Genomic DNA, 24,089 nt, shown 5'->3' with positions numbered 1-24,089 from the left:
ATGACAATCTTTTAAAGCTGAAGATTTTACTTATGAGAAATTGTCATCTTATGTAGATGCTTTTCAACCGCTGCTTTTAGAACTTTGCTGTCCTTCCTGCATCATTTTCAGCCTTATAAACTGTGTGGAGGTAGCAATCACTTGCTATTTCTCAAATGCTTCCATCATTTTTCTTTCACGCTAGGACGCGAGTGTGTGCATGTTTTTGGTTTTCGTTTCACTGATTCTCATTGAAGATTTGGGAATTAACGACGAAAGAATCAGTAGCCTCGGAAAGCGGAAGCTTTGGTTCTCAACGATCCTGAAGACACTGGAGCAGCGTGCGAAGATTTGTACTACAAAAGACCAAGTGCTCAAAGTGACGTCCGCGTTTACCGTTGACATTTAATCTCGGGCGCACTTTTAGAAAGCAAAGGAAGAGCAGTTGTGTTGAATCAGCAGAGTGGCGCAGCGGAAGCGTACTGGGCACATAACCCGGATTGTTAAGTTCTCCAACAAATCTGTGATCTAATTTTAAATACAAAATATTTTTGCGTAGTATAAATGAATTCTCCCGACAGCCAGTTAAAGCTACAATTCCTCACGTGAAAATGGTTTTCTTGGACATTGACTTAGGTACTTAATTTTTTACTTGTTGTAGTTCCACACGAGTAAAACACACACATTTCCTGCAAAGTTCAAGAGGGTTAACGTGTTGCGAAGAAATCCCATTAATTGTTAACGGAGATTATGTTTACATCAGAACAATCTGAAGCGCATCCCTGAGTGGGCTTGAATCACCAGCTCTTTGTTTAACAGCTGCACAGAGAGACACCCCCGTTGCTTTTCACCATTCACATGTTTGTAGTTAAAGGAAATAAAATACTGGCATTTTCCTGCCAGCCCGCAGTATTTCTTCTGCACTGACGAAGAATAACCAAGAACTGTATTTAATCTTTCGCAGGCTGTAATTTTCAGAAAAAAAGAAGTGAATACTTGTATTAAGCTAAATCAAGCCGACGGAGATGAACTGCTGTTGTTTTTCTCCACTTTTCTTTAAAAGGAGAAAAAATCACTGGCATTTGTTGTTTTTTTTTTTGCAATATTTCTTCTGTCCGGATAAGCAAGATTTGTATTTTATCTTTCAGAAGTTGTATGACTTTCTTAAAAAATTCAGAAACAACTTGTTCCAGAAAAGAAATGAACACTTGCTTCAAAGTTAATGAAGAAGTATATCTCTCTCGCTGCGTGTGCTCTTATCTGTCCATCTCTCTCTGGCAGTCTGTGCAGAGTATCTGAAGGGGATGTAACACCACTTGGCAAAGAAGAAAAATCCTCAGAGGCAGAATAACAAATCATTATTCTCTTCTCAGTCAGATTCACAGCTCAGACTCACACTCAGACAGAAGCAAAATTTGATTACCAATTTTCTGGAGTGGTGTCATCTTAACCATCTCCAGCTTAACACCAGCAAGACCAAAGAAATGATCTTCAACTTTCAAAGGAATAAGTCTCCGCTGAACCCTGTTTCCATCCAAGGTGAGGACATAGAGGGCGTACATTCCTACAAGTACTTAGGGGTACACCTGGATGATAAGCTGGAGTGGTCTGGTAACACTGACGCCCTGTACAAGAAAGGTCAGAGCCAACTCTATTTTCTTAGGAGACTCAGGTCCTTTGGTGTGTGTGGAACACTGCTACACATTTTTTATGAATCAGTGGTGGCGGCGGCCATCTTCTACGCTGTTGTGTGCTGGGGCAGCAGCATCATGACAAAAGATGCAAATAGGCTCAATAAACTTATAAAGAAGGCTGGCACTGTGTTGGGAATGAGCCTTGACCCCCTGGAGGTGGTGGCTGAGAGGAGAATGCTGACCAAGCTCACAGCCATCATGAACAACACCTCTCATCCGCTTCATGGGACTTATACTGGGCAGCGGAGCACTTTTAGCAACAGGCTGCTCCAGCTACGGTGTTCAAGGGAACGTTTCCGCAGGTCTTTCCTCCCGGCGGCGGTCAGGGTGTATAACGCTGCCCTAGGCTAGGACTGTTAGCCCTTCATTTGCTCCTCTATGGACAGCATGTTTACTCCATTGTACTTTTTGGACAATCAGTCTGTATAAACCTATGCACATTTTGCACATATTTTATTGTTTTTACAGTGACTATGATCAGCACATTTTGCACACACCTACTGTATGTACTTATTTATTTATTTTTATTTATTTTGTTGTCTTTTGTTTTATAACTATTCTGATGTCTGTTTTGCTTGTCTTGGGCTGGACTGCTGTAACACATCAATTTCCCTACGGGGTTTAATAAAGTATTGTCTATCTATCTAAGCTCAACTCCATACTGTTCTTTGTCCTGACAGTCCAGATCCAGAGGACATTCAGACAATCAGTGCTGCTACATGAATAATATCAGACAGAACAGCCTGAACTCAGGTCACATCTCCCCCTTTTCTCCTTCCTCCCAGCCTCTTAGAAACACAGTAGAGCTCCCAATTCTCCATTCTGTGAACTGGGCTCAGGGGTCACTGATCTGGCAGCTGTTGGCTCTGTTCCAGGTCAGAAGCAAGAAGCTTCTATTAACCCTTTCCAGGACCTCCAGCCCTTCTGTATTACTTTCTTTACTGTATGTCAGCCTCCAAACATGTTTCTAAGTGTTTTATAATGCAAGTGAGTGTGGAATGATCTTAGTATTTATTTTATAAACACCAGTATTGACACTCTGATCATCATATTGATTATTAGTAGCTGATGGTCCAATGGTTGTGACTACTATAGTGACCAGTTGACCAGTCTGTAGCTCTGAGCAGTGGGACTCAGATCACACAGAAGACCTGTCTGTGTGTGATCCACACCAGCCCTGGGATTCAGCTGCTCTCACAAGTGTCTCACAGACAGTCTTATGAATTTACAATTAGATGAAGTCTTGTAACAGTTATACAGTTCATTTAAATCATCAGACTACCTATGGAACTGAGAACTGGGTGGAAATAAAACCAGGATACACATTTTAACCTCTTGGATCAGGAATCTGATCCTCCTGGCTTCAATACTCTGAAGATTCGTGTAAAACCGTTAAAAGCGCTTATTTCAGGGACTCGTGCTCGTTCTCTACTCCTCCACACGGGTACGCTTTGTAACACTTTAATCTGCGAAGTAAACAAATTTTTTTTCCCTGTTTAATTAATTGCATTTCTTGGTTTGCCGCTCTCCTTCTCCAACTGTTATGATTCGCTTCTCTTCACAGCCCGGTATGAATTTTTTTTTTTGGGAGATGTTATATCTGTAAGAAAAGCCCCCCAGGCTCCAGACAGGAGTCTCCTCCTGCGGAGACGCGCTCTGCTCTGTTAGAAAGAGCGCTGTGACGTCACAGACACCAGCAAAAGCGCCGGGATCAGAGAGGGAGACCGCGGGAGGCGCGCTGAGTGCACGGAGGAGAGTTATTGATCTCTGAAGAACCGTAGAATAACCGATTAACTTCACCGATTGGTGAGTACTGATTCATTTCCCATTCTTGACCCTGTTTTAAATATCTAGTAAACAGTCAATAAAGACTGTATCGATCAATTACCATACTGTGTTTAGTGTTAATAATGTTCAATCCGAAATTAAACAATGATTATTCATATTATTATTTAGGTAACTCTATCCTAGAGCTAGAAAATTATATTCCAAGCTGACACATGTATGTAAGTAACAGTTTAAATGCTTTTTTTCCAGTGTTTATAAATCATAAGTATGGTAAACACGGCGACAGGCGTCACGTCACTGTGCGCGTCTAGGTGTCTCGCCTTCGTCACAAAGAGCGATGTGACGTCATGGGTAGCAACTAATACTAATACTAGTGTACTCGTGTTAATATTAGACAGTACGACTGATAGTTTTCATGCTAGTGTTCATGTGAGTAATCATGATGATAGAGCTACTGATAGTTTTAGTTTTAGTGTTCATATTCATGTTAATATTAATTATAATTATAGTGTTATAGTAGTAGTAGTGTTAGTTTTAATGATAGCATTAGTGTTATTATAAGTAGTTTGTGTCAGTGTTAGTAACAATGATAGAATAGTGTATATTTTGGTGATAGTGTTACTGTTGCAATATTAGCAGTATCTGCACTAGTGTTAGTTATAGTGTATCTGTACCTAAGAGTGTATGCCGTGTCTATGTATGTATACGGTGTCTATGTGTGTGTCTGTGAATGTGTGTGAGTGTATGAGTGTCTGATTGTGTGTATAAATTTGTGTTGTGTCTGTGAGTGTGTGTAGTGTCTGTGAGTATAAATGTGTGTGAGTGTGTAGGTGTATATCTGTCAGTGTGTGTGAATGTGTGTGTAGGTGGGCTTGGGCTCCACTGGTGTGTCTGACAGAAGTGGCCCATCAACAGGTGTTGAGGTCCAGAGCCGCTTGCAAATAGAAACACTTTCTAGAGTCCAGACCAACACCCAGAGAGCTGTGAGTCCTCTGTTTTTATCACTATTAGTAGTAATGACAGTAGTAATTCTAACGCGAATAATTGTTAACCGAAACAGCCATCAGAAAATATCGCCTTTGCAATGATGTCACTCCTCTTCTTCATGAATTTACTTTAGTGACAGGAAAGTTTTTGTGTCTGAGTGCCTGCTGCGAATAGTGCGACAAGCCATTTCCCTTCAATATTTTCTGGTGTGGTTATTTTTATTGCATACGAAACATTATTCTCCTTATTAATATTTTACCTGCAAAGTCACAGTGAAACTGCTAGGGCAAATGAACTTTTTATGGATGGAAAACATTCAAAAGGTTTAATGGCTCCAGAGAAGGCTTGAACTCACCACCTCAGCATGACTCCACTGTGCACAGCTGTGCAAGTACCACACACTGACTGATTGCACCACTGGACTTCCCTAGAAAAGCTCCTACACAGATTGTAAAAGTGGCACAAACGCAGAGTGAAACTAGGTTTCGGATGTGAATCCATCTCCACATGGGGGAAAGGGACAGTAAAATAGCAAGGAAAATACAAGAGAAGAAACTGAAAGAATTGTGCTTACTGCAAAGTAGGAAGAGGAGGTTGGACAAGTAAAACAGCTTTGCGGATAATGTGAAGTGACATTTTTTGTGTCAATCAGCACACACATTTATCTTCATGTGTCTTAAGGTGTGCAATTTGTATGGTCGTTGAATGAGATTGGTTTCTTCACAAGCCCAGTCAATTGACAGTGGAACGCTACCCGACGCATGACTTCATGAAGACTCTCTGTAAGACGATTACATCTTTCAGTTTGAAGTCGCCTCCTTTGCATACAATAGTAGCACTGACACTAAAAGAAAGGATGAGAAATGGCTTTTATCAAGCGATCATAGCATTTGTTTGCCTGAGGATCCTTGTGTGCTGAACTGGCCTCTGGAGAAGTGTAGTGCAGTAAAAGAGAAGGTTTGTGTCACTCAAGACTGTAACAGAACTCAACTTCTTTTATGAGAGTAAATATTTCTGTTGCATCACAGTTCTTAGAATGGTGAAAACAGGAGCACTTTCTCAACATTTTTGACTGAAGTATTTAAAAAGCAAGAAATACTATCACTATGCAATCTAATGCAATTGAGCTCCTACAAATGTAGCAGTCTGATGAAATGATATACAGAATTAGGTGACAATATCGGAAGATGAACACAAAATTGAAATGCACAAGATTCATTTTCAGCAGCAAAAATGCACTCGATTATATTTTACAAGAAAGAAACCTTACATTCACCCACTACATTAGCAGAGAACAGTAGGACAGATAGTTAGTGTCACTGGACACTGCATCACAGAGGCCGATCTCTTCTCCTTCATTATGCTTACTTACACACTCATGATGAACTGTCCTCCAGCGATAGTCAGCTGGCATCACTGTCTCAGACATGACGTTCATGTACATAATATACCTTAATTGTACCTGGCACTGCATTATAATAATTTGATCAAAACAACTGATGAACTAATAATAATCAAATTTTTCTTTCCTTCTTTTAGTGGAAAAAGACTTTGTCCAATAAAGATGCACCAGGCACGCGGACACAGAGAAATACATTGAAAATTCTTCAGTAACTGCAGGAGACACGTGCCTGTATGTTTCAAACGTTACTGACAATTGTTCTGCTTTCAATAATCACCAAACCACAAACAAATATTATAATCAGTTACTGCAAGAGAGAACAAAATGATTATTTTAACAATTATTATTATAATTTTAACTTAAGAATACTTCCTGTCTATTTACAGTATATTTTACATTAGTGTTTCCTTCCTTGAAAAAACAAATCTTGCTGGTAAGAATGGTAAGAGCTTTGCTTTGAAGCTGCAACAACCTTGGTTTGAATCAGTGTTACTGTAGGACAGGAGTAGACTGAAGAGTCCCCTTGTGCTGTTTGCTTATATATTGGATTATATAAATGCAGAAATCGAAGCCTATCTAATTTTCCTTTCTGCTAAAGACATTTATGTGTTTGGGAAGCATTTTCCTGTCCTTTATGTTCTTGCTAAGCAGTTTCTACATTTTCCTCCTATTGTGATTGTCAGTGAGTACAAGTAGACTGGAACAGTGCAAGACAGGGAAAAAAACCCTAGCTATTGGGAGTGATATTTGAACCCCCACCTCCACTTAGAGACCAGGGCACATAAGCAACATGGAAAGACAAGACTCAGCCATCCTGACGAGTACTAGAAAGCACTGTGCTGAATGCACCCATTGTGTCCAATTTTCTGAAGCTTTAGGACAACTGACACCCGGATGAACACGTGGCGTTTAGCATGACAGTCTTGAAGGCAGGCAATGATTTGTTCCAATAAATATTTTATTGTGTACTTGTTCAAAAAACACAGTCTGTGCGTCCCTAAGTCAGTTTTTCAGGGCATCGAATGATACTTCTAACCTATACTAACAGCTCACCTGATCTGTTTGTGATCACACCATGGAGTGGGGGCTGTACCAAACACACGTTCCTTTTTACACTGAGACGATCATTTATAAATTGGGTGTGAAGAGAGACAAACATTGTCAATTCAAAAGCAGTGCAGATTATGGTAGGACAACAGAAGGATTATGAAGTTATTTTCTTCTTATTATAGAGATTCGTACAGTGCAAGACATTTAAAGACTTAGATAAAGGAACGTCATGATAAGTGAAACAAGCACGGACAGGGTTTGAAACTCCGACTTTCTGTTTACGAGACAAAAGCCTTAACATTTGGCTACCTTGCCTGCAATGCCACCTCCTTCCAATCAAGGCTAACACGTTTTTAAAATAAAATGAAATAAATATTTCGGTACAAATTGCAATGAGAAGAGGAACAGAACAAATATGATTATTACTTTTCAAATTAATTCTATTGAAACTGATTCAATTACATGGGGGCAACAACAACAAAACTGTGATTCTTAACAAGGAGATATTTGGCAGCAGTGGGATTCCAACTCATGCCCTCAAAGGGGCTGGAGCTTTCATCCAGCTCCTTAGACCACTTGGCAAATTACTCTGTACAGTGGCATTTGTAGTCTGACCTTATGGTGTTACAGTATGTAGAAGCAACCCCACCTCCTTTTTCTGAGATGCTTCCTCTTACTTGGTGAAATATTTTCTTCTTTGGTCCTTTGAAAATAGTTCCTTTGTGAAGCAGGCTTCAGACGGTGCTTATAGTGCCCTTGAAGTGATTTTATTTTTACAGGAAGACGCATTCCTAAATGTATCTCTCCTGTTTTAAAAAAGTTTTTTATACAACGCACGAATAGTATTCTACAACGGCGTATTTTATACAACGCACAAATAGTATTCTAATTGCAGACTGCAGATCTGTGCAGCAATCTTACTCGATTTGACTGTAATTCTGAAATACCTTAGCAAACATATTCAGGTTTCCTTGAACCTTTAATAAAAAAGCTACATCGTTTCCAATCTTTGATGTCACTGTAAACTCGGACGTGATACTCTGCAGATGTGCAGTGTGCCTTTCCTCTTGTTGCATTCAAGAGTACTCACTGCATGACCTCCTCACTGCGTGCCCTGTACTCTACAGTGATTTCATTTAGATCAGTGGTTCTCAAACTTTTTGGACCAAATACCACCCCTAATCCAACCAAAGCATCCAAGTACCACCTACAAGTCATCATCTCATAGGAACCCCAGAAATTCTCAATGACCAACATGAGCGTGTGTGTGCGCACACAATCACACACACACACATATAATAAATATTATAATAATAAACTTTATTTGATATAGCGCCTTTAAAGGTGGCTTCTCAAAGTGTTTTACAGGAAAAAAAAACATTAACAACAACTAATAAAAAAGCACCATTTCAGTGAGAGGGGTGAGCCTGTTTAGTTGAGCAAAGCAGAGGTGAATGAATTTTTCGAGCCTTGATACAATTTTTCGAGTCTAACAGATATTAAATCGTCAGGCATTTTCTTGACGGCAAAGGTCTCGCGGTGGATGTTGTAATGCGTACATTATTTTCTGGAGCAACCTCTCTAATTCGTGCAACTACACCGTTATGTCGGCTTGTCATTGCTCTAGCACCGTCTGTACAAACTCAGACGCATTTTATCCAGTCGAGGCCATTCTGTTCGATAAATTTATTCAGAAGCTGAAATATGTGCTCTCCTGTAGTTCCTGTTGGTAGCGGTTTACAGAACAGAAAGTCTTCATGGGACGTACCCTCAAACTCGTATCTAACGTAAACGAGCAAATTGACCAAATCGACTACAGACTCATCTAATTGCAGTGAAAAACATCTGCTCATCTTAACGCGCTCTATCAGTGTACGTTTGATATAATCCTTCATTTCAATAATTCTATGAATGACTGTGTCTTTCACGGGGAGGGGGGCAGCAGGTCGAGCTGTTTAGCAGCTTTTTCTCCACACTTAATACGTGTCAGCTCTTTTGCCAACGGTAAATAAGGTTCTTCAAAATAGTGTAGCTTACCTGCTTTAGCAATCTGCAAGCTTGCATTTTTCCGCGTTTCCGTTTTTATTTCCGTATTTATTTAAAGTTTTTATTTCATGCGCATGGGAGCAAAACACAGAGACGCTCGGTGTATTTTTCTCAAATTAGAACAGTTATTAAATATTTTTCTGGTATCACGCTTTCGTGTGCTCACAAGATTACCTGCGTTCGTAGCACGTATTTCTATGCATTCCTGTGTTTACAACGTTGGCATTGTTCCAAAATCACACACATTCTCCTTTCTCCCTATTTGCTGGAGATACAGTAGCTTTTTTTAAATACAATTGGTCACTTGCATCCGTAGCACGCATTCCTATAGAGTGGTATAGAATTACAGAGTATCTCTTGTGTCCACTGAAGTATTAGCACGCAATGTATCGTAGTACATAGGCTGCGTATTCGACACGTATTAAAATACAAAATATGAAAACCCGTCCCGATTTTTCAGCGCACACAACACAGTTCCAGGGTCATTTGGCGTACCACCAGGCGGCACGCCACGTACCACTGCCGGTACGCGTACCACAGTTTGAGAACCACTGATTTAGATTATCTACTTGGAGTAGAGTGACAAGATCACCTTGAACAATTTCGGTTTGTGAAAGGAAACACTAGAGAAAATACAAGTGATGAACATTTAAAATAACCACAGTACAGCTAGAAAAGTGAAAGATAAAAGACGATTTATAATGACATTCACAATAGATTTAAGAAAAGCATGACTTGAATCCTGGACCCTCAGATTAAAAGTCTGATGCTCTACCGACTGAGCTATCCGAGCTCTAGAAGAAAAGACACTCTCAGGGTCCTCACAAGTCACATGTCTCTTCTTGTGCCAAAGCGCAGTCATACCTGACCCATCTGGAATGACCACTGACAGACTTTATCCAGAAGCGACAGCACCATCATTCCCAGTAGAATGAGAGAGAAATACAGCATGACATGGAGAGTCAAGGGTCTCCCACAATCCATCTTTCCTCACATGACTGATTTTTTCACTAACATTTTGACCTTTTCACAGTCCGATTTTTTCACATTTAATAAGATCTTTTAAACAACAACATTTAAGAAAAAAAAATGGAACATTTTTTTGAACAATAATTAAAAAAAAATCTTTCCATGCCTTGGTTGTATAAGTGTGCACACCCTTTATAAAGGAAGTTGTAACTATGCTGAAATTTAACCAGTCACATTCCAGATCATGTACAAAGGTTATTTGCCTTTGCCAGACATCAATTGTATTGATTCTGATTAGTCCTAATTTATATCAGCTGATCTCATATAACCAACTGATCTGGGAGAACAAACGTTCAAACTGCACGGCGGAACTTGAAGAGAAATCCATTCACCAAAGAATGTTGTTACAAATTATCCGCCGAGCTGTTTTATGTATCCGGCCACCTCTTTCCTTCCTACTCTGCAGTGAGCACAATTCTTTCAGTTTCTTCTCTTGTATTTTCCTTGCTATTTTACTGTCCCTTTCCCCCAAGTGGAGATGGATCTGCAACCGAAACCCAGTTTTCGCCCTGTGTTTCTGCAGCTCAAGTCTGTATGAGGAGAAGGAGTTACACAGCTCCAGTTGTGCAATCGGTCAGCGTGCGGTACTTCTACAGCAGAGTCATGCCGAGGGTTTGAGTTCGAACCTCACCTGAAGCAGTGTAGCCTGTGTCTTAAGCTACCGAAAGCAACTGACGAGCTTAGGTGCTTTTAGGTATTTGCTGGAGATTTGGTCTAAATAAACAAGTAAAGGTTTATTCCAAAGAAGGCTCCACAGCCAAAACATTATGTTTTCTTCTCATTTCAGCATGGAATAAACCTTTCCTCATTCCTTTGCAGCCCATGCATGCTGACACAGCTACTTACTTAAGTTACCATCAGCTGTGGACCTCCAACTGACCTGAGTGATATCTACTTAGATGAGAGGAGCACGATGGAGTACCGAAAACTTGAAAAAGCTCTCGCAGTTAGATTCTGTGTTTTTGTTGTTTCCCAGATATGTTTTTAATGTTCTTTTTCTTTATTTTTTGAAGTTGTTTCATTTGTTTGTTTGTTTTTATAGTTGTTAGTCCTCTACAGGGATTTACCTAGGTTCCCTGAAGACTTCTCGTTTTGTGGTTGTTGTGTTTTCGTGTTACAATTTTTTTTTTCTATTGATAGGACCCCCCGCATTACTGTGGGACTAGTTAACTTTAGTTCTTACATTCTACCTGAAATTGCCTCAATAACTACAACTCTTTTTTCTATATTTAACTACAGTTGCTTTCCAGACACCGCAACTATTCACGATGAATCTTATGAATACGTCTTTATGAATAATAGTATTATTTATTAATAATTAACTTTAATGTATATCTTTATTAGTAGCTGTATTACAGGTAATGCATGTACAGCCTTTAATATGCGATAGTGAATTTGCAGGTATCTTGGGGAGGGAAGAGAACTGAAATTTAGGAAATACATATTTAAAGGGGGTGCAAGTCACCTCTGTCACATCTGGGTGTTAACTGAATAGATTTGTGGCATTATTTATTGTGTTTTAACTCTATACTTGTGTTTCTCAGGAGACGGCAGAAATATTGGGGATTTGTGGCTACAGAAAATAGTTTGAACTTTACAGGCAAATGTAAGGTTATGTTTAAGAAAAAAAAAACTTATTTTCAACTTTTTCAACGTGATTATTTAAGACAGTTGTTCGGAACAGTATGTCTTCTCATATCTGTGGCTGTGGTCCTACAATAACGGTGATGAAACAGACGTTATGTGCGGAAAGAACTGGAGATGGAACAGGAGACTCACCCAGTCTATAGTAAGGTTGTGTAGGACCGCACACACTAGGAAGAGTGTTGAGTAGCGGGTGTAAAACCTTCACGAGCCAGACAGGAATCGAACCTGCAATCTTCTGATCCGAAGTCAGACGCGTTATCCATTGCGCCACTGGCCCCACTATCATCTTACTCAACTGCACTACAGTGAGCTCAGAGCCGCTACTAGTAATACATTGTCCAGATCCGCATTTTCTCAATTAGATTCACGTGTTTTTTACGTGTGTCTAATTACTACGTCTTTCATTTTGTCTGGTTTTATAAAAATGTCTCTTGAAAACAGACAAAGGGTTTATGTGTCTCCCTGAAATTCACACACGAAGGAAGTCACACGAGGAAGGAAAGATATCGCGTTTAAAGAGAATCCAGAGTGGAGACGCCGGCGAATGAAAACGAAGCTTCATATAGTACGAGCGCACTACCACTGAACTAAACTCCTGATAGTGAACTTTTTCCGCAGGTTAATTGTGTTAGGAAATGTGAACAGTCAACAGAGCGCATTTTAAAGGCCAAAGCAAGACAATTAGATGTGAAGAGAATTCTGCTTCTCTGTTTACTGAGCTTTCGGTGAACGTCAAAGTGAAAGACAAATTCGCTATTTTCACTTTTTAATTAAGGAACAAGAAAACACCATCCTTCGAGCCGGATTCAAAACAGCTACATAACAATCGTCCGCTGCTTTTTTAAACAGTTTTACGCTCTAGCAACTGAGCTATCGAAAGGTCGACTCCAAACGCACACGTTTTGTCATACGCGTAGCCCAATGTAGTGTAGAGTTCCTGTTTATATAAATCGCAGTTCGACATCAAAATACTCACTAACAGTCTCGTTTAGTAGAAGAAATGGACCAGGATTCTACTGTATAATCTTCCAGAGGTCTTACAAAACGTTTGGAGGGACATCAGTGCAGGTGGAAATTGACTCTTTTTCTAGTGGGATCAGTACCATATAAAACCTTTCTTTTGGATTGAGAAGAGGATCATGGTGACACTCAAAACATCCCTGTCTTTGCTTCTTACGAGGACTTTTGAGCTGCAAACATCGGTTCAAAACAAAACTCTGCTACTGCAGTTGCTTCTTGGAGAGTTTCTTCAAATCTTTCAACTGAACGTCTTGGGATATTGACGATGATATAATACAGATTGTGGTTTTCTTTTGATCGAAAATTTTATTAAAATATGAGCCTCTTTTACCTTTGTCTTGGATGTTTCGCAAGGTATAATACTTTCCCTTGCATCCTCAGATAAACATTCTAAATACCACAAAGTTACAATATATGGAATAGCATTTATTTTTACATATGTTTTAAAATGTACTCTTATTTAAAGCTACATTTAGTGCTAGGTAAAGATAACGTTGCTAATACTGATGTAGTAGAAATGTAAGATGAATTGATAGCTTTATCTGAGCTAAAAAAGTCCTAAAACGCCTCCTATAACAGGAAAGGACTCGTAGCAAGATTAAACTCCAAACGTTGCTATTACATTATGCATTATGTAAACACGACCCATTTCAGCTTCTGGTGAGTGCAGTTTTTCCAAATTGAATCAAAACTACAGCTCGAATGAAATAAAAAAAAGTTTATGTGTCTCTTTGCTGTAACAACTCTGCCAAAACTATTCAGATAAATCAGAATAGCATCAGAACGTGACTAGATTTTATTGGATATTAGGAAATTTATTTGTGTGCATTTCCCCCTACGATCATAATACCTTCCTGTTTTCATCGTGTTTATTGTTTCTGCCTGTGATCTCGGAAATAAAGTATGTGTTCACCGAAATATTCCGGGAGTTTGCTGTGGTTTGAGAGGAGTGTATTGTAACGCAACGGGGGCTCAGGCGGGCGCCCTTGCCGCATCTGGTCGGCCCAAAGTATAGGTGGCTCGAACCCGGGACTTCCGCGTCTCTCTGCAGCGACCTAGCCCCGTGAGCTAAAGAGAGATCTCTACACAGCCCAGTAGCTGTAGTCCTGCTATCACAGGGAAGGGCGGTGACGTCACCTGCTCTGGTACGCCGGCTCTTACACAGTACCTGACGGCCGTAAGCGTTACACTCTCCCCCGCTTAAATCGCCGTCCCCGGCGAAGGGCTATCCCACCCCGCTGCTGACACCAATGTAACGCTACGGGGGCTCAGGCGGGCGCCCTTGCCGCATCTGGTCGGCCCAAAGTATAGGTGGCTCGAACCCGGGACTTCCGCGTCTCTCTGCAGCGACCTAGCCCCGTGAGCTAAAGAGAGATCTCTACACAGCCCAGTAGCTGTAGTCCTGCTATCACAGGGAAGGGCGGTGACGTCACCTGCTCTGGTACGCCGGCTCTTACACAGTACCTGTCGGCCGTAAGCGTTACAGTATGAAGGTAATGAATGAGGGAGGACACGCGCATTCAGCACGGGGAGCGCAGAGCAATGAGCCGCGCCTGCAGCTCGCTGAGTCTTTTCTTATATAACCACTGAGTCCGGACACACAGCGTTTCCAGCCCGTGTTGGAGATTTACAGTTCAGAAAACGACTGTCTCGAGCAGAAACTGATCTTCCTGCTTTAGTTAAGGTTATCGGAATCGGCGGCTGCTGTGGGGGTATAGCGCTTGTATCTCTCTTCTCTGGCTAAACACTATCTACTGTAAAGTATAGAAATAGACAGAAGATGAAATACAGCTACAAATACTTCAGTAAGGCCGAGCAGATAGGAAAGTTTAAATCAAATGTTCTATAACTCGATCTGCCTATATTTTCGAACTCTCTGTTCGAGCTCTGATATAATCCTCTCTGCTCCTGTCGTTGTCACTCTGCATTCCGTAGGGCTACAGGTTGATTTCACAATGCCACAATTAATTAAATACAGGAGAAACCGCACGGACAGCAATATGTTTTAAGAAATCTTCTTCTGGATTTATATTTCGGTCTTTCTCCTTTAAATGCATACCTTGCCGTAAATCTTTACTCGATTACAGGCACCCCAAACAGTTTTTAAGGCAGAAATCGAACCCCATTTGATTTTCTGCTAATAACGTGTAAGTGTTCACGAAGCATTTCCCTGCACATCGGGTGCCCACAAATCGGTTTCTCCGTTTTCCTCTTCCTGTCGTTGTTAGCGAGCACAAGAAGACGGGACAAATGCAAGAGAGGGAAAAGGGAGCGGCTGTCAAGAGTGAGATTTGAACCCACGCTTCTATTCAGAGACCAGGGGGTGAGTTTACCGAAAGCATCGTAGCGCTAAGAACATCGTAAACTCGCTCTTAAGATCGATCGTTGATTTACGAGTGTTTCCTAAAACCTATCGTAACTAAAGTAGAACGTTATAATCCTTCGTAATCTACGTGCTCCCCGACCCACTCGTTAATCACTAAGTGCTTCTTAAACTGGCTACCTCTTGCGCCAACCTTAGCGACAGAGATCGCCAGACAGAGCACATTCAATTCACATCATGGGAATTCTCTGGAAATATAGAATACTAAGATTTTATATTAAGGATTTTGATATTTTGTTGTACTATGTAAGAGGAAATTCGAAAAAAGAACATTTATTTATACAGTTATGAATTTATTAGTCATCTTGGGTAAATTTCATATTCATAAGTCAAATGTTTTAATAATACTCCCTCTTTTAGTACTTTTGGGGTGGGGTTTAAATTGTATTTAAATTCCATAAAGAACGTGAAACATGTAACATGTATTACAATGTAGCGCCACGCAGGGCGTTCTGAGAACAGCACCTGGGGACTACCGGACTGTATATAGTGGGACGGAGGCTGAGATACAGTCTCTTCCCTTCGTGTGTATGTATGTTAGTGTAGGTGCAGCGCTGTAACCCCTGTCCCTGTGTGTGTACCTTTCCCGATTCGAGTTATTAAATGTGTTGTTCAACCCCATTCCCTGAGTCCTACGCCTGTTCCATTCCGTACCGAAACCCGCGGTCCATACAATATTTTAAGTTCGAATGCCGTTTTATGTTCTGTCTTGATTGTTGACGGTAAAGCTTAGACCTACTTGTTTTTAAATTTGATTATAGGTCCTGTATTTGTTGAGTGACACGTGCCAAGCTTAGTAGTTAATTTTTCCAGATGTCATGTTAATAAGACCAATTAAAAAGGAGTTCCAACACACCCAACAACTTTAAATAACAACAGTATTTTCTCTTGAAACACTGTGATTCCTAACGATGGCAGCGTGACAAAAAATATTGCTTTAAATCAAAGACGTCGTGCAGGACGCATACACTGTTCACACAGTTAAACTTGGTTTTCTTTTACAGCATGTCAGTCATTTATTTTATTACACCATATAATGAAAGTATTGTCAATCAATTGTTTGTCAATCGACTTGTGATGCTTTTTGCTGAGCGACTTCAGGGGCGGGGTTAACAAAGAAGTACTTTATACTCGCTCGTTAAATGATCGATTAAGAGGGGTTTTGGGAAACCCACGAAAAAGTAGCTTGTATGTTACCTACGTACATCGTAAAGTTGCTCGTTCGTCTCTAAGATTCATCGTTTTCGGGAAACTCACCCCAGAACACCCAAGCGATGAAAAGATAGGAGTCCTTGAGTCTGGCGCCTTAGACCACTCGGCCATCCTGATAAGGTACTGTAGGTTTATTCCATGCTGAAAAGAGAAGGAAACACAATGTTTCAGCTGTGGAGCCTTCTTTGATTGTGACTCGAAATAAACCTTTACCTTTCCTTGTTCGTTTGATGTTAATTTATCTCCGTCAAATACCTAAGAGTATCTAAACTCGACAGTTGCTTTCAGTAGCTAAAGACAGGCTATACTGCTCCAGGTGAGGCTCGAACTCACAAAGAGGGTAAAACGCCTGATTGTCGGGAGTGGGATTTGAACCCGTGCCTCTATTTGGAGAGTGAAACACAAAGCTTAAAAGACACGAAGCTGTGAATTTGCTGTTTTAAACAGCTCGACTATTCTGAAAAAATGTGTGCTGATTACACCAGTCGCATTCGATTTTCCGTAACTTTAGGACGATTGATACTACTGGACTAACACAATTTGTGGCGTTTAGCATGACATGGAAAACGGTACCGGAGCATTCGGGTCCGGACTACCAGACTCAGAAACAGTTTTTACCCCCGCACTATCAAACTCCCAGCCTCTCTCACTCTCTCCTCACCTCTCACCTATGATCTGAACCTCACAGTGCCTTCTTTCTTACCAAAAACCCAAACACACATTGAAAATCTGCCTCTACCATACATGTCAAAAGCTCACTCCCCATCATTTCTATCCCTTTATTTCATTCTTTTGATGCATGTTTTTGCACATAACCTGTTACCTTTTTGTTATTTTGCACACTGCCTATTGTTGTTTTTTGCACATCGGCTGTTGTCTCTGTCTTTCTTTTGTTATACAATTGTATTGTTGTTGTGTTTTTTTCGTTGTACCCAGTGGGCAAAAGACGTATAATATACGTCTATTAAACGCATACCTTAAACGTCTAAATGTGGTCCGCAATTCGTCTAGAATGAAATTCTAATATACGTCTATTAGAATACGTTCCGGATAACTTTAGAGGTCTATTATACGGATAACTTTAGAGGTCTATTATACATCAAAGATAGGTTTTACAGGTGTAGAAACTAGTAAATCAACCCAATGATTTGGTTTAGAAATTTATTCTGAAAATACACATTCACACCTGAAAAATATGTATTTCAAATTATACATTGTATACAATCAATCAACAATCAACATACTTGTACATACTTTTGGTGAACAAAAAAATTTGCTTGCATTTCATCTTTCGCAAGCTATATGATTTAAAAAAAACAAGTTGTTCTGCAAAGGAAATTAATAAACGCATAAAACCAAATCAAGACCTCTTTGAGTGTCCCAAATTACATGTTCTGTAAAACAAGACAGGAAAAAAAGGTACCGCTGGCATTCGGATCCAGGATCTCCTCTTTATGAAACAGGTGTTTTAACCAGCTTTACCACAGCACCGGCAGAACACTATTCTTATACAGGTGGGTACCCACCCTCAAACCTTTGTTCTCCCGCTACTTTACCTTTGCCTACTGTCCTGTCTCTCTCACACATGAAGAAGACTCCACGGCCGAAACATTGTGTTCTCTTTCTTCTTTTTTTCAGCATGGAATAAACCTATTACCTATTCTTATACAGCCGCTTGGACACACCGCTCTGAGACATCTGAGGTCGATGTGCGCTGAGCCTGGTCGCCGAGCAAAATCATGCCCAAGGGGAAGTGGCTTGCGAGACGAGGTGGCCGAGTGGTTAAGGCGATGGACTGCTAATCCATTGTGCTTTGCACGCGTGGGTTCGAATCCCACCCTTGTCGGTTTATGTCTTCGACTTGTGATCCGTTTCTAAGTTGGACTTGCTATCTTTATTTACTGTAGTAGAGTAGTAATATTTCTAGCGTTGGCTGAATATGGCTTACAGCAGTAGCTGACAGATATAGTCTCTTAATAGGTTAAATTTATGCTTTGTACTGCTTTCACCTGACATTAATAGTAGTCCTGATGAACGATTTAGGGACATGGCGCATCTTGAAAATGTTCTTGTTAATTTCAGTTTGGAAAAAATGCACTCACCAGAAGCAGAAACTGGTCGTATCTGCAAAATGCGCAATGCAATAGCACTGTCTTGCTATGAGTCCTTACCTGTTACAGGAGGCGTTGTAGGACTTTTTTAGCTCAGAAAAAGCTATCAATTCATCTTACATTTCTACTCCATCAATATTAGCAATGTTATCTTTACTAAGCTCTAAATATAGCTCTAAATAAATGCAAATTTTAAAATACATTTTAAAATAAATGCTATTCCATATATTGTAACTTTGTGGTATTTAGAATTTTTATCTGAGGATGCAACGGAAAGTATTATACAAATGTGAAAGAGGCTTGTATTTTAATACAATTTTCGATCAAAAGAAAACCAAAATCCGTATGATATTACCATCAATATCCCTCGATATTGACGTTCAGTTGAAAGATTTGAAGAAACTCTCAAAGAAGCAACTGCAGTTGGAGAGATTTGATTTGAACTGATGTTCGCAGCTCAATAATCCATTCGTCCTCGAAAGAAGCAAAGGTTAGTATGTTTTGAGTGTCAACATGATCCTCTTCTCAATCCAAACGAAAGGTTTTATGTGATCCTGATCCCACTAGAAAAAGAGTCAATTTCCGCCAGCACTGATATCCCTTTAAATGTTTTATAAGAACTCTGGACGTTTATAGAGTAGAAGCCTGGTCCATTTCTTCTACTAAACGAGACTATGGGAGTGGGTATTTTGATGTCGAACTGGGATTTAAATAAAGAGGAACACTACACTACATTGGGCAACGCGTGTGACAAAACGTTTATTTTCTGACCTCTCGATAGCTCACTTGCTAGCTCTTAAGATTGTTGAAAAAGCAGCGAGTATTTCTTATGTCCCTGGTTTGAATCCAATTCAAAGGATGGTGTTTTCTTGTTCCTTAATCAAAAAGGGAAAATTGCGAATTTCTCTTTCACTTTGATGTTCACCCGAAAGCTCAGTATACAAAGAAGTAGAGGCTCCTGTTCTGAATAATCCTCAAGTCTGATTGTTTTGCTTAGACCTTTAAAATGTACACTGTTGACTGTTTGCGCTTCCTAACACAATTAAAAACCCGCCGACAAACTTACCGATCGGGAGCTTAGTTCAGTGATAGCGCGCACTTAAGACGCTCCGTTTTCTATCGCCGGCATTTTTGTATTCTCTTTCAACGCGATATCTTTTATTCTTCGTGTGTGAATTTCAGGGAGACTCATAAACCCTTTGTCTGTTTTAAAGATACATTATTTTAAACCAGACATAATGAAAGACGTAGTAACTAGACACATGTACAAAACACATGAATAGTAGCGGCTCTGAACTCAATGTGGTGCTGGATGGGAATGCAATACAAACGCCAATGGCACAATGGATAACGTGTCTGATTACGGATCAGAAGACTTTAGGTTTCTACTCCTTACTGGTTAGTGAAAAAGCTTTTAAACCACGCTATTCAACACTGACATCGTAGTGTGTGCGGTCCTACACAACCTTCCCAGTGGGCAAAAGACGTATAATATACGTCTATTAAACGCATACCTTAGACGTCTAAATGTGGTCTGCAATTCGTCTAGAATGAAATTCTAAGATACGTCTAAAGTTATACGTCAATTATACGTCTATGTTTAGACGTTCATTATACATAAATGGTTGGAGTTCTATTATACGGATAAATTTAGAGGACTATTATACATATATGGTTGGAGTTCCGGATAACTTTAGAGGACTATTATACGTATATGGTTAGAGGTCTATTATACGGATAACTTTAGACGTCTATTATACGTATATGGTTAGAGGTCTATTATACGGATAACTTTAGACGTCTATTATACGTATATGGTAAGAGGTCTATTATACGGATAACATTAGAGGTCTATTATACGTATATAGGTAGAGGTCTATTATACATCAAAGATAGGTTTTATAGGTGTAGAAACTAGTAAACCAAGCCAATGATTAGGTTTAGAAATGTATTCTGAAAATACACATTCACACCTGAAACATATGTATTTCAAATTATACATTGTATACAATCAATCAACAATCAACATATGGGCAATAATCATAAAAAACACAACTAGTCTTAAACTTCAGCTACAAATTCTGGTAACATGGCAATATACAGTATAGTAATGACAAACACAAACTAATTACATTAACACACTAACTCAAAACCACATTTTGATTCAAATATACATTTTAAAATGTACAACTTCTATATTTCCAAGAAAAAAAATATTACAATGCAATGCAAATATTACAAATATTTGCAATGTATTTGCAAACCCTGTCTAATTGTCCTAACAGTTAGAACCAAAAACCTATTATTTTCAGTGTCCAGATCTCCTGGCCCCCTGCCTTGCATATGCATTTTTCAAGTAACACATTGCGTGCTCCTTTATTTCTTTTTCTGTCGATGTAGGGTGGGACTTCAGCACCGCAGCTAGGAGAAAATTATATAATATTACTTCCCAAATAAATGATGATTAATATCTTCTTTAGTATAATCTAAAAAATGAACGGTTTACTAAGCTCAAAGCTGAAATAAATGTATAAAATTTGGCTTGCATCATAGCAGTTGAGCAATAAAGTCTGTCCTAATTAAAGAGTACCCAAAGTTTGAAAGTACAACATAGAATAAGAATAGAGAAACGGCAAAACGATTTTGTGTCATCTTCCCCATTCACACTATTTTTATGTGCCATTTTTTGCTTATTCACGTACTATTTTAATCAAAATAATATTAAGAAAGATCTGTATGTATTCAGATACTATTATTATTGTTCATACTTACTCGTCAAAAGAGGATTGCTGAGATATTTGCGGATATACTTCTACGTTTGAAAAACGTGTCCAAAATGGTGACCAACGAATATTAGCAATGCATTGTGGTATATAACCGGAAAATATGCTGGGTTCGATATTTTCTCAACGTATGCGTTTATTAATGTTGTCGATATTATGGTTGAAATTTAACATTGATACTACATCGCGGCTATGTGCCCCCTGCTATGAGCTGATGTGCAATTTTAACGCATGCAGTTAGTAAGGATCGGTCACTGTTGTATGGTATTATATATAATGACATTATGGAATAGGATTGGGAACAGGCCTGGCGTCACGGGGGGAGGGAGGAATGTCGCCCCTTCAGTTTTGGGCAAAAAGATTTACCTAACTTAATTTGCGTCCTAAAAAAATAGTTGTACTTTGTCAATGGTCAGACGACACTAAATGACACGAACAGTCACTCAGTCTGTTTGATGGGCAGGAGGGCTATCCGTCCAGGAACTGCACATATCAGTGTTGTTATTGAGTGTCAACATCACGATCCTGTTTGCTCATGTGGACCGATTCCTTGCAGTAGTTTATCATTATACTTAAAATCGTTATATAACTAGGACTAGTTATAGCAGTCTGTGCTTTCTGTTGGTTTTACAACATTTTTTTCTTAACGATTCAGAACGTCCATGTAGCTGCAAAAATGAACGCTTATGGTACTTTTCGCTCCAGGCAATACAAACCGTGAGAGTGACGAAAAATGTGAAACTGAACTTCATCGCAAATACCAGATTGCTAGTCGTTATCTTCTATCATGAAGCACTAACCAATGGCATAGCTACGAGATTTCATTTGGGTAGCTGCACCGTACAGCTCCGTTTCAACCGAAATATCACCCCCCCTCAGAATTTCAGACGCCCCCCTACAGATTTTTCCCTGGGCACCAGCTCTGATGGGGGACGGGGTGTCCAGGAAATGGTATCAACTTTTCTCAAGAAAATAAAAATAGAAACTCTATAGGCACTCAAACATTTTACTGTTTTTTTTCGGGCAGGTGGCAAGACCCCCTCAGCAAAACCCTTGTATGCCAAGCTGTGGGCATTGATTCGTCGAATATACGTATATTTACGGCGAAAATACGGCTATACGTATATATACGTCGCCTCGACGTATAATCAACGTCGAATTGCAACTGTAAAATCGACGACATGAATAAACGCATATATAACGTCGAAAACACATCTAACACAGTGCCTGAGGCTTTTTACTGTATGTATCGTGTCGCAGTAATTAATTTACACGTGTATAATAAATATAGTAAATATAATAAATTAATTACTGCGAAAATAATTTACTTCGTACACTGTGCAGAGTTCCGTATACTCTTAGTTGCGGCACACACGATACATACAGTAAAAAGCCTCAGGCACTGTGTTAGATGTGTTTTCGACGTTATATATGCGTTTATTCATGTCGTCGATTTTACGGTTGCAATTCGACGTTGATTATACGTCGAGGCGACGTATATATACGTATAGCCGTATTTTCGCCGTAAATATACGTATATTCGACGAATCAATGCCCACTGGGTATGGCAGCCGCGCCGAGAAGCTTTGCTTATGCCCATCTTTTTCCACCGCTTCTACTGAACCTCGGAGCTGCAGGAGGAAGGGCTGACTTTAGAAAGAGCTCTTAAAGTCGCTAGAATTCATGAAGCAGCTCAAGCAGAATCAAGAATGCTTTCTGACCACAGTGACAAAGTGACACTGAACGGGGTGCTCGCTCAAACTTTACAAACAAAAGCCGAGCAGCAGGACGCAGTCATGCTAGAGATATAGAAGAACAGGGGACGGCTGACATTACATGTTGACAACGCACAAAGCAGATGAATGCGGAGCGTGAACAGCAAAATGTCTACACTGTAAGAAAACAGGACATTATGCACACGTCTGCAGAACATCACGTCCGAGTTTAAGGAGAGCAACATCAGAGATTGGAAGCTAAGGAGTTTCAGGTCTGTGTTTTTATTCTAGGTTCAAGAAAGTCTGAATACCTTTGCAAGAAGTATTTCAGAATCCCAGTCAAATCCAGTACGAATGCCCCATAGATCTGCATTGTACAATTAGTATACTGTTTGTCCGTTGAATCAAACACGCCTTATGAAGCATTTCTAAAACAGGAGAGATCGTTAGGGAATGCGTCTTCCTGTAAAAATAAAATGACTTCAAGGGTACTATAAGCAGAGGTGTGAAAGCCTGCTCTACTGAAGAACTATAGCCAGAGATGCCAAAGAGGTCGAGATTTCACCACGTGAGAGAAAGCATCTCAGAAAAAGAAGTTGCGGTCGTTTCCACGCGTTATAAAACCACTAGGTCAAACAACAAGAGCTGAAGAGCCGCTGTTGAGAGTAACGCGGCCAAGCGCTCTAAGGAGCTGGCTTAAACCTCCAGTCTCTTCAGGAGCATCTGTTGGAGTCGCACTGCTACAGCGTATCTCCTTGTTAAGTATCCCTTTTATTGTTGTTGCTGCCTCCAGGCGATGTAAACCAGATTCAGAAAAAAAATAATTTGAACAACATTATTCCTATGTTGTTTGAAGGCGCGGTGGCCAAGTGGTAAGGCGTCGGTCTCGTAAACCGAAAAGCGTGGGTTCAAACCCCACCTGTGCCTGTTTCATTTGTCACTGCTTTCCTTTAGTTTCAAAGTCTTCAAAAAACTCGCAATGTAGGAGTCTGAATAGTAAGAGAGCGTAACTGTCGCCAGTGATTAGTATTCTTGCATATCCTGCCTTGTTTTTTAGTCGACAAAGCTTGTTTCTCTTCACACCCATCTTCCGAATGATCACCTCAGCATTGGGAAGGAACGTGCGCTTGGTACAGCCCCCCACTCCATGGTCTGATCACAAACAGATCGGGTGAGCTGTCAGTCCAGGTTGGAAGTAACGTTCGAAAGCACTAAAAATCTGACTTAGGAACGAGAAGACCGT

General features: G+C 40.0%; 3 non-coding genes across 3 annotated transcripts; 2 read left to right on the top strand and 1 right to left on the bottom strand.

The window, feature by feature from the left end:
* Positions 1-11,826: 11,826 nt before the first annotated feature.
* trnar-ucg (transfer RNA arginine (anticodon UCG)) lies at positions 11,827-11,899 on the bottom strand. The gene has a single exon. It is a non-coding gene; the product is annotated as a tRNA-Arg (tRNA).
* A 6,102-nt stretch (positions 11,900-18,001) lies between these two features.
* Positions 18,002-18,083, top strand: trnas-gcu (transfer RNA serine (anticodon GCU)). The gene has a single exon. It is a non-coding gene; the product is annotated as a tRNA-Ser (tRNA).
* A 5,618-nt stretch (positions 18,084-23,701) lies between these two features.
* Positions 23,702-23,773, top strand: trnat-cgu (transfer RNA threonine (anticodon CGU)). The gene has a single exon. It is a non-coding gene; the product is annotated as a tRNA-Thr (tRNA).
* The last annotated feature ends 316 nt before the right edge of the window (positions 23,774-24,089 follow it).

This window comes from Atractosteus spatula (genome assembly GCF_055471065.1).
Source record: "Atractosteus spatula isolate fAtrSpa1 chromosome 10 unlocalized genomic scaffold, fAtrSpa1.hap1 SUPER_10_unloc_3, whole genome shotgun sequence".
NCBI classification, from domain to species: domain Eukaryota; kingdom Metazoa; phylum Chordata; class Actinopteri; order Semionotiformes; family Lepisosteidae; genus Atractosteus; species Atractosteus spatula.
Note: the sequence above shows the minus strand (reverse complement) of the source record. Positions and strands in the feature narration are given on the sequence as shown.